General features: G+C 37.6%; 1 long non-coding RNA gene across 1 annotated transcript; it reads right to left on the bottom strand.

Annotated features, from left to right (window-relative positions):
- Nucleotides 1–9,381: 9,381 nt before the first annotated feature.
- Nucleotides 9,382–11,426, bottom strand: LOC123499137. The gene is made up of 2 exons (XR_006672887.1): nt 10,919–11,426; nt 9,382–9,417 (listed from the first exon to the last, which is right to left on the bottom strand). It is a non-coding gene; the product is annotated as an uncharacterized LOC123499137 (long non-coding RNA).
- Nucleotides 11,427–11,526: the final 100 nt, after the last annotated feature.

The following is an 11,526-nucleotide window of genomic DNA, read 5'->3' as shown; positions in this document are numbered from 1 at the left end:
GTTCACTAAATGAAGTGAAAGTTCCACTAGAATGGAAGACAGCCAAGGTAATGCTGATATTTAAAGGAAGAAAGGGAACTGAACCACTAAACTACAGACCAGCGTCACTTACAAGCATTTTGGGAAAGTTGTGTCAAATAATTATCAAAGAAAAATGGGTTAAACATCTGGAAGAAGAAAAAGTCATATAGAACAGACAATTTGGGTTCAGGACAGGACGGTCATGTGTATCAAACTTATTAAGCTTCTACTTGAGAGTTACAGAAGGACTGGAAAGCAGAGACGGATGGTGGACCCAGTGTACCTGGACATGAAAAAGACTTTTGATAAAGTCCCTCATGAAGAATTACTTTAGAAACTAGAGAACATAGGAGGATTGCAAGGAACCTTATCAGAATGGATAAGGGATTATTTGAAGGACAGGGAAATGAGAACTGTGATCAGAGATACATACTCAACTTGGAACTGTGATCAGAGATACATACTCAACTTGGGGTTAAGTAACCAGCAGAGTGCAACAAGGGTCAGTGTTAGCCCCCATTATGTTCCAGATTTATATAAACGACATTCACAATGGGGTAAACAGTTATATTAATCTATTTGCTGATGATGCAAAGCTGCTAAGAGTTATCAAAACCAGGGAGGACGTTTTGCTGTTACAACAGGAAGATATAAACAAGATCTATGAATGGAGCAGGAAGTGGAAATTGGAGTTTAATGCCAAGAAATGTCACGTAATGGAACTAAAAAAGAGTAAGAGAAGACCAGTATGGAACTACCTGATGGATAAGGAACAAATAATGAAGACTAAAGAGGAAAAAGATCTGGGAGTGATTATACAGGAAAATCTGAACCCAAAAAACACATAAGCAAGATATTTGGATTATCATGTAAAATGTTAACAAATATAAGAATGACATTTCAATTCATGGACAAAGATATGATGAAAAAAATCATCACAAGCATGATACGCCCAAGGCTGGAATATACAGCTGTGGTGTGGTCTCCACGAGTTCTGAAAAGGATATAAGAAGATTAGAACAGATGGTTTTTTTTTTTCATAAAACATCTTAATAGCACATAAATAAGATGTTTAAAGAAATATAGTCTTTTGCGTGCATTTCTGAGTTTTGGTGTGTAAAATCCTCGAAAAAGATGAAAACTAGTAAAATAACACGTTTTTCTTACTTTTCTTTTATTTCTTTATATTGGCTTGTTTTGCACCAAAACACAAAAATGCAGGCAAAATGCATGACTACACACTATTTGTTTAAGGAACTGAAATATGTCAAAAATGGGTTATTATATTGTTTTCCAGCATTTTATGCACTAAAACTCAGAAATGCAGGCAAAACACTATATTTATTGAAACTTCTTATTTATGTGTTTTCAAGGTGTTTTATGAAAAAGACTATCTCCATTGAAAATTTTTTATATTCAAGTCATTTTACATTTTTATGCTTCAAAATGATAGAATTGATGAAAACAAGCCAATATAGAGACACCAAAGTAAAAGTAACAATAACGTGTTATTTTAGTAGTTTCAGCATTTTTTGCACTAAAACACAGAAATGCAGGCAAAACGCATGATAAAACACTATTTGTTTAGGGAACTGAATTATGTCAACAATGGGTTATTTTGGTGTTTTCCAGCATTTTATGCACCAAAACTCAGAAATGCAGGCAAATCAATATATTTGTTAAAAAGTCTTATTTGTGTGTTTTAAGGTGATAAAAAAAAAAAAAAATGAAAATTTTGTATATTCGTCATTTTACATTTTTATGCCTCAGAACGATAAAATTGATGAAAACAAGGCAATATAGAGAAACCAAAAAAAAAGGAACAAGAAAGTGTTATTTTAGTAGTTTTCAGCTTTTTTTTTTGCACCAAAACACAGAAAAGCAGGCAAAACGCATGAATAACACTATATGTTTAAAGAACTGAAATGTCAAAAATGGGTTATTTTGGTGTTTTCAAACATTTTATGCACGAAAACTCAGAAATGCTGGCAAAACATTATATTTGTTAAAACATCTTATTTATGTGTTTTTAAGGTGTTTCATGAAAAAGAAAAAAAAAATTTCATTAAAAACTAGTTTTTTTTATATAAAACACCTTAAAACACGTATATAATGTACAAGATAGTCAATGGCATTGAAAAAAATAGACAAGGAAGACCTGGTGCTGGTGACAGAAGATGGAAGGACAAGAGGACATGTAAAGAAGATCAGGATGAGGCAGTGTGTGAAGGATATTGGAAAATAGTTTTCCTCATAGAATGGTGGAAAAGTGGAATGCATTGAGTGGTGAAGTTCTTACACCACATAATGTGCATAACTTTAAGGAAAAAATTGGATAAATGGAGAGATGGAGACAGGACGCTATGAGGCCCGCTCGAACCCTGTACAATACTACTAGGTAAATACAACTATGTAAACACACATATGCACACATACACACACCTTCTTAGGATGTGCAATAATAGTAACATGGCAACAGGTCTGAGTGGCAAACCTCCGCAGAATTGCCACAGCCTTGTCTTGCTCCCACCAACGGTCCGAGGCTGTCCCAGTGTGTCCCATCCCAAGCATGAACTGATAGCGTGCTGAAGCCCCTCACACCTCCACCGCCTCCCTCATGGCCTGCAGGAGAGAGAGAGCGAGTGGTTTGGAGTGTCTGGTTAGGCTAGCTTTGGTCAGGTTGGAAATGAGGCTCAAATTGTCAAAAAAATTAGAAAAACCTAACGAAATGTAAGAAAAATGAAGGGAAACATTAAAAAAACACCAAAACACAGGAATAATGAATGAAAAACATATGGAAACATTAAAAACACCAAAACAGAAGAATAATGAATGAAAAACATATGGAAACATTAAAAAACAAAAAACAGGAATAATGAATGAAAAACATATGGAAACATTAAAAAAACATTAAAACACAGGAATAATGAATGAAAAACATATGGAAACATTAAAAAACATTAAAACACAGGAATAATGAATGTTAAACATATGGAAGCATCAAAAAAACATTAAAACACAGGAATAATGAATGAAAACATATGGAAACATTAAAAAACATTAAAACACAGGAATAATGAATGTTAAACATATGGAAGCATCAAAAACACATTAAAACACAGGAATAATGAATGAACAACATATGGAAACATTAAACACAGGAATTATAAAAAAATAAAAAAAAAACAGAAAAACATGAAAAATTTCAAAACACAAAACTCAAATCTGTGGGAGAGAGAGGAGTGGTTATGGGGTGTTAGATTAGGTTACCTTAAAACAAGGGTATTTTGGGAAGGTTTTGGTGTGTTTTGAGTGTGTTCTGTGGTGTTTTTGGTGCTCAGTGTGTGCTTTGGGAAGTTTTGTTGTGTTTGGGATGTTTTGAGTGTGTTCTGTGGTGTTTTTGGTGTGCTTTGGGAGGTTTTGGTGTGTTTTCGTGTGTTTTGGGGTGTTTTGAGGTCATCTGGGGTGTTTTTGGTGTGCTTAGAGAATGCTTGTTTTGGTGTGTTTTGGTGTGTTTTGGGGTGTTTTGGTGTGTTTTAGGGTGTTTTGAGGTCTTCTGGGGTGTTTTTGGTGTGCTTCGAGTGTGCTTGTTTTGGTGTGTTTTAGTGTGTTTTGGGGTCTTCTGGGATGTTTTTGGTATGCTTAGAGTGTGCTTTGAGGTGCTTTGGTGTGTTTCAACATGCAGATGTGACACATCTAAATATCACCCAAACACATTCAAACACCACCAAACACATCCTAAACACACCCAAAGCACACTCAAATCCCCAAAAAACACTCCTAAACACTTGTTTCAACACTACTATTTCAATCACCCGCAAAAACCAACCCCCAAAAATGTGTGTGCCCTGCGCTTTACAAATCAGAACCACACGGGATTTTAAGGGAGGTTTGATGGCTGTATTGACAGATTACATTGATATCTACCTTATCAAAAGCCACATGTGGCCGTTGAAAATTGTGGCAACATACCCTATATTTTAAAAAGTAGTTTGTATCTGAGAACATTTTAAATAACTCTATCATATCAATTATTAATATGATTTCTACTTTATATATAGCAAAAACACTCATTGCTCGCAAATCTGTGGACTTTGAAGATTGTGTACTCTTGTATCAGTCACATGGGTTTTTAAGGGAGGTTTGAGCTGTATTGACAGATTACATTGATATCTACCTTATCAAAAGCAAACACACTCTTACAAACAAAGTGCCTCAAAACTGTGGACTTTGAAAAACAGTGGCCATATAATTTGCATTTCCAAAAGATTCTTGTTTCAGTGACACGGTTTTTAAGGGTAGTTTTATGGTGCCATTCAAAGATTAACATGAAAAATCACTGACAAGATATTGAGTAGAAACGAAAGAGAGAGAGAGAGAGAGAGAGAGAGAGAGAGAGAGAGAGAGAGAGAGAGAGAAGAGAGAGAGAGAGAGAGAGAGAGAGAGAGAGAGAGAGAGAGAGAGAGAGAGAGAGAGAGAGAGAGAGAGAGAGAGAGAGAGAGAGAGAGAGAGAGAGAGAGAGAGAGAGTGTCTTGGGTGTTAGGTTAGCTTAAAATACATTAGCATCATAATACACGCTGAAACACACAAACAAACACACCCAAAACTGCACCCAAACACTTGTAATATCCAGAAACACATTCAAATGCATCAAAAACACATGAAACACACTCAAAACACACCCAAACACACTAAAACACACCCAAACACATCTCAATATACACAAACATACCAAAACACATCTAAACACACTCAAAACACATCCAAAACACCTCAAAACACACCCCAAATGCTCCCAAGAACCCCAAAACACACCAAACACACTCAAATCACCTCAAAACACACCCAAACAGACCCAAAACACACCCAAACGCATCCAAACACACTCACTCGCACCTCTTCCTTATGTGTGAGTCTGTAATACACTTTGTCCTTGATCTGGGAGAAGGTGGTGATGGCGGTGGACAAAACGGGTGTGGTGTTTTTCAAGGCCATTTTAATCTCCGTCCTTGACTTCAAATAAATTGGCGTGTCGTTTTCTGCAGACCTGCAAATGTTTGGTTAGGTTAGATTAGGTTAGGGAAAAATAAATAAATAAATAAATAAAATTACAAGGTTAGGTTAGATTGAGAGAAGAATATGACATTCAAACAACAAGATCGCATAGTAAAAAGCTGAGGAAGGGAAGATGTCTGAGAGATGTTAAAAAATAGAGTTTCCCGCAAAGATGTGTTGGGACGTGGAACAGTTTGGGTGAAGAAGTGGTGTCACCAACGAGTGTGCAGAGTTTCAAAGAAAAATAATTGAATAAGTGTACACCTTTTAACTTTCAAAATAAAAAAAAATTAAACTTCAAATAAAAAAAAAAAAAATTAATTTTGTCTATTTCCACCATCACTGGTTTCCAACACCACCCATTTTAACCATCACCCATTTCCACTTTCACCCATTTCCACTACCACTACTCTTTTCCATTCACCCATTTTCACTGATCCAACTCCACCATCACCCATTTCCTCCACTACCCATTTCCACCATCACCCATTTCTACTCAACCATTACCACAACCACCATTACTTCCACAACCATCAACCACCACTACCACCACTGTAACCACCACAACCACCACTACCATCACCATCACCACTACCACCACCACCACCACTACCACCACCACCACCACTACCACCACAACCACCACTATCACCACAACCATCACCACCACCACAACCATCACTACCACCACACCACCACTATCACCACTATCATCACAACCACCATCACCACAACCATCACTACCACCACCACCACCACAACAACCACAACTACCACAATCACCATCACCACTATCATCACAACCACCACTACCATCACCACCACCACCACCACCACCACCACCACTATCACCACAACCACCACTATCACCACAACCATCACCACCACCACAACCACCGCTATCACCACAACCACCACTACCACCACTATCGCCACCACCACAACCACCACTACCACCACTAGAATTACCCATACGTCCTCGACACTATTACACCTTATCATCACCAATAAGCCTAGTTCTGTGCTCATCTGTGACGTTGTCCCGCAGGAGGTAGCAGACCACGACCTCGTCGGCTTAACTGTTGACGTTAACAAACCTAAGAGGCTGCCAATGATTAAAACCTTCCGCCACCTCCGTAAATATACGAAAGAAGATTTTGACTTTAAAATACTTGAAAGTAGGGAACATTTTAATAAAATTTTATACACAGAAGATGTCAATAGGCAGGTTGAGATTTTTACTTCTAATTTTATTAAATGTTTGGACGATTGTGCTCCCTATGTAACGAAAGAAATTAAACGACCATTTGTACCATGGATGACGGATCATCTACAGGAGATCATAAAACTTAAAAATGAAACTCGAAAAAAGGCTTAGATTTGACAGACAAAACGCTGCCCTTCAGGATCAGTATAAGCGAGAGAAGAAGCAAATCAAGACTCTCATTGATGAAAGTAAAAACAAGTACTACAGTAATAAACTTAATGAAAATAAAGGTAATGTTGCAAAGACATGGAAAACAATAAGAGAAATAATCCCCAATTCTAAACACAATGCCAGTAATTGCAACTTAGATAATGAAATTACTAAAGCTAAAGATTTTAATAAACACTTTGCAGATGTTGGAAGAAATACTTATGAAAAAACTCAAGAGATGCTCCATGGTGAAAATGTGATGCTTTTTAATGATATGACTAATACCCTTGATGGTGACAATAATTTTAGACCACAACCTGTTGACACTGACACTATAATTCTTACTATAAAGGGACTTAAAGACACAAGCTCAGTAGGCTCTGATGGTATTCCTTTAACTTTCGTAAAAGACTCATTGTCTGTTATTGCATTCTATCTAACTTGCATTGTTAACACTTCCATTGTCACAGGTATCTATCCTACTACTTGGAAACATGCTGTGGTAGTTCCACTCTTTAAAAGTGGTGATACTAATGATTTTAATAATTACAGACCTATTTCTCTTTTACCCATTCTTTCTAAAATTCTTGAAAAAGTAGTTGCTAGCCAGCTCTCGCATTATTTGGAAACTAATAAACTTTTGTCTAATACGCAGCATGGGTTTCGTCCAAGACTGTCTACAGAAACTGCTCTTACTGTCGTTACAGATAAAATTTATGATAATATGGACTCAAAGAAAATCTCTGTATTGACTTTATGTGACCTATCAAAAGCCTTTGACAGTATCAGCCACGATAATTTATTAAATAAGTGCACTAAGCTTAATATTGACAATTTTTGGTTTGCAAATTATATTCAAGATAGATCACAATCTCTTCGCTTAGATAATACAATATCTAAGAAAGAAAACGTACGTTACGGGGTTCCGCAAGGCTTAATTCTCGGCCCAATTTTATTTTCTATATACGTCAATGATCTTAATGAGAAAGTCGAGACATCTTTGATACAATACGCGGATGACACCCAATTCCTCGAAGCTGATACTGTCGAAAATTTTGATGAGCTCATCTCCAACACTGAAAATGCATTGCGAAATATAGAACTTTATTTCCTAACAAATGGTCTATTATTAAATAACAAAAAAATGCAATACATTTTCATTGGAAATAGGCAACTGTTAGCCCATGTTCCCCCTGACATTTCTATAAATTGTAATGGAGTACATATATACCCGACTACGCATGTAAAAAATTTGGGTATCTATTTTGACAAACACATGTTATTTGATGTGCACATTGCAGAATTAAATACTAAAATAATGGGAACATTTATGTTTATAAAGAGTTAGTGAGAACTTTGACAAACCCACTCGTAAAGTTATTGTACAGTCTTTAGTGCTTAGCCTCATTAATTATTGTATTTGTATCTGGGGTTCTACCAACAAAACTCTCATTCATACTGTACAAAAACTACAGAACTTTGCTGCTAAAGTTGTAACTGGAGGTGCAAGAAAATATGACCATGTGACTCCTATCATAAAAGAACTAGAGTGGCTGACTGTGAAAGACAAATATTATTTAGAGAAGTGTACTACAGTGTATAAATCAATGAATGGACTATACCCAGACTGGTACCTGAACCTTCCCACAGTCAGAGATAATACAACCACCACAACAAGACAAGGAAATAACCTGTATATAAAAAGAACTAAAACAGACACTGGTGCCAGGGCCACTACGGTGTGTGGGCCCAAGTTATGGAATGAGCTCCCTCACTATATTACCACCTCCGGAAGCCTACACAGTTTCAAATCTAGTCTTAGAAATCTACTGTTAAATGTGTTGAATTAGGTCTCCACATTTGTATTTATTTTTTACACTATCTAGCTAGATTTCACATTTTAACATTTCTCCAATATTTTAATTTTGTTTCTAGTCTTATTTTAGTTTTAGCTTTATTTTAGGTATTATTTTATAGTATTTTATAGTATTTCTCGTAGATTTTATCTCATCATTTTAGCATTATGGCCTTACGCGAAGTTGATGATGTAGCTACATTTGCTTTCTTATTTTACTTGTACTTGTGTATGATCAAATGAATAACCATGTTTCATGGAATAAACAATATTATTATTATTATTATTATTATCACTATCACCACAACCACCACTATCACCACTACCACCACCACTATCACCACCACCACCACTATCACCACCACCACCACTATCACCACTACCACAACTATCACCACTACCACCAGAACCATCACTATCACCACTATCATCACAACCACCACTATCACCACAACCACCACTATCACCACTACCACCACTATCACCACAACCACCACTATCACCACTGCCATCACCACCACCACTCACCTAGAAACACCTGACTACACCAAAATCATCCCCACACACTCCACACACATGCACAGACCACTTCAAACACCCAGCACACACCCAAATCATCCCCACACACTACTAAGACACTCCACACATATGCAAAGGCCACTTAAAACACCCACTACACACTCCCAAGACACTCCACACACACAAACCACTTCCAACCCTTAAAACTAATCTAAAACACCATACAACACCTCAAAATTCCCCTAACCGCACTCAGAACACACCCATACATTCAAATACCCCTCTACACCACACTCAAGATATGTAAAATATACCTAAAAACATCTAACACACACTGAAAACACCCTGCAACACTACCAAACATACTCAAAATACTTCAGGTATAACCCAAAAATACAAATATGCGTTAAAAAGAACGGTAAGATTAAAATGGGGACTTACCTAAATATTGTGGCTTGGCTCCTCCTCTTCTTTCATTTCCATTTTTCCTTTCTTCTTCGTCCTATTCCCTTTCTTCTTTCTTCTACTGCTTCCATCTACACGCCTGAGCCTAGAAACACATCAAAACACTTAGAAAACACGAGATATTAGGCAAAATATTGAGGAAGTGGAGGGAGAGTAGCTATTGTGGCTTGCCTGTTTCTTCACTTATTCCTTCCTTCCTCCTCATCCTTCTTTATTTCTCTTTTCTTCTTCCTTCTGCTGCTAATATCTACACACCTGAGCCAAGAAACACAGGAAAACACGTAGAAATCACTAGATATTAGGCAAAATATCGACGAACTGGGCGGTAGGGAGGGAGGGACGCCAGCCTGGGCCATGATGAGTCACCACCTTGGCTGTGACGTCATCAAGAGCGCGGGAATAGTGACGAATCGGCTGAATTACGTAAATAATTTTTAAAATGACTTCAAGAAAAAACGAAGCCAAGGCCGAATGCTTACTTTTTTATGACTTATTAGATACTTTAATTAATATCCAAAACATCAAAACATATCCTGCTTAACTAGTTTTAAACAACTGTCTAAACTAAGTATATAAAGAGTATATAAACACTTCCACTTATAACGCTGCCAAAACGTCCAGCCATTTCGACTTTATATTTCTTTCGAAAAATATTAGACAATATAAACTCTCTTCTCAGGCATCCAACACTGGCCTAGAACCAGAAGTGAACGAGTGAAAGAGCATTAATGTAAAACAAAACCATTAAACTCTAAACTCATTAAAAACTCTTGTAAAGTCCAGATATTTTCACTTGGCGAGTATTTTAACACATTCTACAGAGTCTGAGCTTTCTTTTAAGGCATTCTACAACGAGTTTGACCGTCAAACAGAAACGTAAAGAAATAAAATTACAAAAAATAATACTTACGTTAAACAGGACAAAACACCACTTTAAAGTCCACATATTTCACTCAATGGAATTATTTCACGCCTAAAAAAGCACAGGCAATTTCCATATACTATAAAGGCCCAGTTACACCTCGAAATAAAAGAGTTGAAATCAGGAGATGGAAAATTTGGACAGTTATGGCACCTCATATCTAAGCTATAAAACACCACTAAACGACACACATTTACCGAACACAGGCGCGGAACACACTTCAAATACAACCAAATATTTAGAGAAACCATAAAAACACACCATGGAAGCGTAATATTATTTTTAGAGAATATATAAAAAAAAGTATTGGAACCCGCAGGTTGCCACGGGGTGACAGGGGTGGGGTTCGGGGAGCGGGGATGGGCGGGGAGGGGGCCGGGCGGGAGACAACATCCGAGAACACTGCAGCGCGGGCTCCATAATCCTTATCTTGCATTTATTATCTCACCACAACAAAATTAAGCCATCGGGAAAACTTGGCCAGGAAACACAGTAGTGGCTGCATTCTGACACATGTTTGGCTTACGGTGAGTCAAAGAAGCAAATAATAGCTGGTAATACCGACAACTGCTCGTTAGACCCATCACCTTTTCAACATTTGGGCACCGTTTTCAATCTCATATGCAAAGAAAACCTACAAATAAGAGAGTGGCCTTAGAAATACCTGAAATAAATGATGGTGAGGCGTTGTGGTGAAGATTTGCATTGCTCTCTTGTCTCGCCGCTGGTGCTGTCGGGAATGTCATCACTTCACTTTGTGTGTGTGGGGGTGTTTGGGTGTATATGGGCATGTTGTGGATGTGTTGAGTGTGTTTATGGGGTGTATAAGCAACACCAAACACCACACGGCCGTCACCATAAGTTTGTTGACATGGAGCAGACGTGCACTCGGCTCACCACACTTCTTTCCCTCCTTACACACTAATCCCTTATCAACACCACTGCCGCACCTTACACACCTGTTCCTTGGTGCATTAATAACCTCCACCACCTCTGTCACGGCACTGTCACCTCTATACAGGCTGGAAATATAACGGCACTCCAGTGAGGTCAACCGTGTGTCTTGGCGGGAGGTACCGACGCCATCATTACCTGTGGCTCTCTAAAGGAATTCACTCTCTTCTCCTTGCCTGCTACAAATTCCAATACTATGTCCTTGTATGTGTTCAATTCTCACTGTTTCAAAATTAGCACGGAATTTTGTGTGGAATATTCAGTGTTATTATGGTTTTACTTTATTTAATTAAGGATACGAGAAGCCATTGGGAGCTT

This window comes from Portunus trituberculatus, chromosome 49 (assembly GCF_017591435.1).
Source record: "Portunus trituberculatus isolate SZX2019 chromosome 49, ASM1759143v1, whole genome shotgun sequence".
In the NCBI taxonomy this organism is placed as follows: Eukaryota; Metazoa; Arthropoda; class Malacostraca; order Decapoda; family Portunidae; genus Portunus; species Portunus trituberculatus.
This window is presented reverse-complemented; position numbering and strand designations above follow the sequence as displayed.